General features: G+C 42.0%; 1 long non-coding RNA gene across 1 annotated transcript; it reads left to right on the forward strand.

Moving 5' to 3' along the window:
• Window positions 1–449: 449 nt before the first annotated feature.
• LOC308572301 lies at window positions 450–5,741 on the forward strand. Its single transcript, XR_014001688.1, has 2 exons — window positions 450–1,200; window positions 2,696–5,741. It is a non-coding gene; the product is annotated as an uncharacterized lncRNA (long non-coding RNA).
• Window positions 5,742–6,216: the final 475 nt, after the last annotated feature.

The raw sequence follows: 6,216 nt of genomic DNA on the forward strand, positions 1-6,216 counted from the left end.
TTTCCAAAATGATAGTCAGGGATCCCCTCAGAACCATCCCATCAAATACGAAAGAGCAAAATCTCTGACATTTTACAAAATCGGAGAAGGGAGAAAATAGGACTTTCAAGTACACTTTTCCCCAGTCACCCCTCCTTTTGGAAACCAAACACAACATCTCCACTAAGTCACTCTTGCCCTAGTTATGCTGCAAGGGTGCGGCCTCAGCAATCACACACAAACTCCCTACCCACACCTGCTCCCTGGTTACTCCTTGAGTCAGTACTTAATGTACTGGTTAGTATTTGTTTTGGTGCTTAGAACTCCAGATTCAAATCCCACCTCAACCATGAAGCTCACTGCGTGGCCTTTCTGGACTTCCTTCAGAAAACGAGTTAATTTAAGACTGTGCTAAAACATGCCCACCCCCTCATTTATTGAGGATTATTCCATCCAGCCATCTTCTGTGACTCACTGAAACTGTCAAGATTAGGATGTATTTTGTCATGTGGTGAAACGGTTAAGCAACTGTTTTGAACACCTCTGAACATTGCTATTCCTCATTGATTTATTACCTGAAAAAAAGGAAGGAAAATAGCATTCTGCAGATGAATTGAAACACATTGCACAACAGGTTCATCCTAAACAAACTGACGAAAATTAGATGAACTGGTACTTTAGGCAGAGTGTCGGAAAAGGGAGAAGGGGAGAGAGAGCGAGAGAGAGAGAGAGAGAGAAGTGTTGCAACAGAGTGAAGTTACTCTGTAGGACAAGGCACAAACATTATGTGGGGTGAACAGAGAGAGTTCCCAAAGAGCCAAAACCAAGCCACTATTGCAAAATTTAGATAATATTAATTGTTATATAGGCCACAGGTGATCTTGCAGGTATATGGTTAGTGCATCATGGATTTTGTAGCCTATGTTAAACTGTACGAAATAGAAGGAATAACATTAGTAGTACGTAATTCGGCATAATTCTATATGTACAATTAGATATTAGTGGTGGGTGAAGGGATGGCTGAAGTTATAGGATATTTTATGTTGAACACTGGAAATGACGTCTCTCTCTCTCCCCCTCACAGAGGTGGCTGTGTCAACAATTGATGATTACAGCGATGAAAAAGAGGAGGAAATGGATCGTCTCTGGGTCACCATCTTTGTTTTCTTCATTCTCTTCCTCCTCAGTGTTTCTTACAGTGCCACCATTACACTGTTCAAAGTGAGTAGAGAGGAACGTCTGTTATATGTCTACATTTGAATCTTATGATGTGGAGTGACAGAGGCAGCAGAAACACCACTGGGATGGAGGGTGGGAAGCAAAGGATAAGGCTGAAATATTTGTACTCTTTATTGTAAATTAGTGAATGGTTCTGTTTAGGACTCAGCACTTACCTTTACATATCCTTGATGCCAAATAGTCCATTAGATACACCATTAAAATCAGATGACTGGGATGAAGGAAAATATTTGACTTACTGATCTGCAAGAGAAGTTTAGGGATAGGAAGATGCTGGAGATGCAATGGTTGAGGGTACGTTCTTCCATATGTGGTGGAGCTGTAAAAGGTTAAAAGTGTATTGGGAAATAATCCACAATGAATTGTAAAAAATGTTTAGAAGTACTTCCCTCCCCCCCAAAAAAAAAAAGCCAGAGTCCTTTTTGTTGGGGATAATTCAGACGGAAATTCCCAGGTGTCAGAAAAGGTTGTTTATGTTTGCCACCACTGCAGCCCATGTTTTGTTAGCCCCAAAATGGAAAACGAGTGAGGTCCCAACTAAAGAAGAATGGCAACTTAAACTGATGGAATAAACACAGCTTGTGGACCTAACATATAGAATAAGAGAACAAGAAGAACATATGTTTAAAGAAGATTGGGAAATGTTTATTGAATGTATGGGGGGAATTTTGTACACTTGAGAAAGTTGGCAGCATTAAGATAAATTCAACAGTGTAAACAAATTTTGTTGGATATAATAATGGAATACTGAATGGTTTAGTTTATGTAAAATATGCAGGGATTTATAATATGCAAAAAGAGAAGAAAGGAAGTCATTGGCATTTTAAGGTTGTTTAAATGAATATTCTAAAGTGTAAAACAAAAAAATTAAGAAAAAATATATTTAAAAATGGGATAGGAAGATGCAGAAGGATGGCAAGGAATGATGTTAGTATACGGTGCCAAAAGAAAGTACTTCTTCACACAGCATAGCTAAGCTATTGAATTTGTTCCTACAAGAGGTAGTGATGGCCCCAGACTTTGATGGCTTTAGAAATGATCACACAAATTCCTGGAGGAGGAAGGCTATCAATGGCTACCAACCTCAATGGCTAGGTTCCACCTTCATTGCTCAAGACAGTGTTCCTCTCAGTACCAGTTGCATTCAAATCCTGCCTTTGGGCTTTCCACTACAGCATCTGGTTGGCCAATATGGGAGCAGGAGGCCAGGCTGCATGGACACTCTTTGACCAGATCCAGCAGGGTTCTTCTATGTTCTTACACTTTCTTGTGAGCTGGTGGTTTATAAATAAATAAGTAAATATAAGGAATAAGTACAGGGTAAGTAATAATACATCATACAACTTGCAACCTGTGACTGGCAGGAAACAGGGAGGACAAAACCACGAATGACAAATAGAACATGCAGATCTTTCTTCTTCCACACGCACTTCTGTTCTGTGTCTTCCTTTCTCCTAATTCTCATTCCTTCCTGCAGGTAAAATGGCTCTTCTCCACTGTGGTGGTCCTGAAAAAGCAGCCAGCAGGCCCTGACTATAAGAATGTGCACCAATGATTGGCCTAAAAGCATTTTCCTGAGAGCTCTTGTCCTACACTTTGAGATGTGCAAAGAAGAAGTCACTGGCTGGAGATAGGACTCCGTTTCCAGCATTAACAACCAAAGCTTCTCTCTGCTGTCTGCTTTTCTTCCCTGGTAGGGGGACAATGAAGTCCCATCAGATGAAGGACAGAGAGGCAATTTTGTTAGAACTTGAAGCTGGACTCGTCATATTATGTCATTTGCTGAGACTGGGCTCCCAAGACAGGAAGCCTACTGGCCCTATGTACATCTGTTTCCCACAGTGACTGTCAAGAAGAGCAACTAGTACTCCCAACCCAAGGTGTGGAGACAGTCCCACAGGCCTTGAGAAAGGAGTTTGGCACATCTACTCAGCATTAAGTCCTCCTGAGTTCAATGGGACATACATCTAAGTATACATATGACTGCAGGCTGGGTATCCACTGGACTCTCCCCATTTCAGAGCTTCAGATCTGCTCTCAACCCCATGTTCTGCCATATGCTCTGCCGGCTCATCCAACATACCCTCATCACTAGTAGGCATCGAGCCTCACCCAGCTATTGGAGACACTGACCTGTCCTGACCTGACCTAAGCATTCTACATAAATGTCCTATTCTGAATATTGTCCTTCTCTATACTGAATATTTCAATCAATCAGTTTAAGACCCACACAATACCAACAATTTGTTCTTCCTCAGCCCCATGACTGGCACTGAGGACATTTCTGCTCTTTTATATATTACATGATTTGTGGTCACAACCAGTGGTTTTTTTCTGGGCGGACACAGCGGGACGCATACCCCTAAACGTTTTGTTTTGCCCCGACTGATGGATGAATTGACATGCCAACTGTCTCTGTAGTAGCAGCACAGACTGGAGCTCCATCATTCTCCCTGCTGGTGCCTGGGAAGGGGAATCTGGGGTGGCTGCGGTGGAGGTGACAGCACTGCTGCTCCTCCTCTTGCCGGGCTGGAGCAAACCGGTGAGCACTCACCCCTCCTCGCTCAAGCCAACCCCACCGCTGCCGCTGCCAGGGGCCTTCCTGCCCTCTCACCGCCGCTGCTATTTTCTAGCCATTTTTAGCTAGTTTCTGCTATTTTCATATACAGTGATACCTTGGGTTAAGAACTTAATTCGTTCCGGAGGTCCATACTTAACCTGAAACTGTTCTTAACCTGAAGCACCACTTTAGCTAATGGGGACTCCCACTGCCACTGTGCCACCGCTGCACGATTTCTGTTCTCATCCTGAAGCAAAGTTCTTAACCTGAGGTAATATTTCTGGATTAGCAGAGTCTGTAACCTGAAGCGTATGTAACCTGAAGCGTATGTAACCCGAGGTACCACTGTATTGCATGTTTTGCGGTCATAACTATATTTACTAGACAATAATAAAATAAATAAATAAATAAATAAAATTACCTTCTGAAGGTTTTTGTTTCGTTTTGGCTCCTCCTTCACATACTTTCAGGAAGGAGCTCTTTTGAGAATTCTGCCTGTTGTCCCATAAAAATCAGTGGTTTGGGAACCTGCAGACTTGCAGATGTTGTTGGACTCCAACTCATAAAAGTCGCAGCCAGCATAACAAATAGTCAGGGATGGTGGGTCTTGCAGTCCAACAATCTCTGGAGGGCCACATGCGAAGACCCCGTGACCCCGCAGTTACTTGCATGCGAAGACCCCGTGACCCCGCAGTTCTCCAGGGAGTAAATTACCAAATAAGACAACAGGATATAGTTTATGGTTTCAAATAAGCCACAACTTTTATTGGTTACAGATGTGAACAGTTTGGCATAGGCATTTGGGGAAACCAGTTTATTTCACTTCAGCCCGTATGCTGGGAATGCAACTAAGGGTAAACCACCTCGGAGGGATATGACCTACATCAAATAGGGGTACCTCCCGAGGGGTCACAGTTGGAGGGATGCTATGGCTGCAGTCCTTTCCTGGGCATTGGACAGAAGCTACTCCTCCAGAGCTCTCTCCGTGAAAACCCGCTCTTTAAAGCTCATTTGGAGCAAGCGGTACTCCACAGCAACCCAAATGGATGCTTTTTTCCAAATGAGCACTAAAGAGTGGGTTTTGTGGGGAAACCTCTGGGGTGAAAACAAAACAAAAAATAAAAAATATGGACTCTGGATATATGATTTACTGCCTTATATACAATTAAAGAAAAGTTTGTAAAGATGTTCTATAGGTGGTACTTAACGCCAGTTAAGTTGGCAAAGATATATAAATTGAAATCCAACTTCTGTTGGAGATGTGGTGGAGAAATAGGAACAAAAATACACATGTGGTGGAGGTATGAGGAAATTAAGAAATTTTGGATAGTAGTACATGAAGAACTAAAGAAGATGTTGAAAATATCAATAACAAAGAAACCAGAGACATATTTCCTTGGATTGATAGATGAAGAGATACCACGGGTGGGGTGTGTGTGGATTTTTCCATATTCAAGTACAGCTGCTAGAATAGTGATTGCTCCTGGGTGGAAATCACATACTATACCTACAAAGGAGGAATGGATTTGTAAACTACCGTAAATGAATATTTAATTTTGGCAAAATTAACTGCTATAATAAGAAATCAGTCAAATCAAAAATTAAAAAAGAAGTGGAAATGTTTTGATGAATATATGGCAAAATGTTGCTCAAAAAATGATACGCTAATATGCCTAGATTACAATGTGAAGTACTGGATGGAAGAAAAATTAGTAAGGAAAGATAATAAGAATATATAGATGATTTGAGAAGATTGTAGAATGCAAGATTATTGTAAATTGTATAATGTGGAGGAAATCGAGTGGGGGCAGAGGGAAGTGGGAGGAAGGAGAAAAGAATAATATGATGGATTGAGGAAATATAAATGTAAATGTATGGGGGGATGGGGAGGAAATAGTGTTGGCTCTGGTACATCTGTATTGTCATGTAATATGTGAAAATCAATAAATAAATAAATAGAAAACATGGAGCTTTTAAGCATCTATCTATGCTTGGAAAGAGTGGGGCAAAGGTAACTGTGGATGAACCCTGAGATGTGCACAAGCTGTTACATTTTTGCCCGCTGCTTCTGCCACCTCTGCCCGAGGTGGTCATCCAGCAAGGGACCAGCCAGACTCCAATGGCTCCTCCTCTGGCAAGCCCAGTGCTCTGAGGCAGGAGCTTCTCATTCACCTGCTTGTAGTACAAGTGAGGTGAGCAATGCTGCTTTCTATGTCAATCATTGGGGGGGGGGTTCCCTCTCAGGAATATACTGCATTTACTAAGAGACAAAAGACTCCTTCATAGTAAACACAGCAGGGAGAGGTCATAAAATCATAGAATTGTAGAGTTGAGATGGATCTCAAGGGTCATCTGGTCCAAACCCAACCATGCAGGAATCTCAGCTAAAGCATCCATGACAGATGGCCATCCAACCTCTGCTTGAAAACCTCAAAGGA

Source organism: Podarcis bocagei (assembly GCF_964188305.1).
Source record: "Podarcis bocagei genome assembly, chromosome: 13".
NCBI lineage: Eukaryota > Metazoa > Chordata > Lepidosauria > Squamata > Lacertidae > Podarcis > Podarcis bocagei.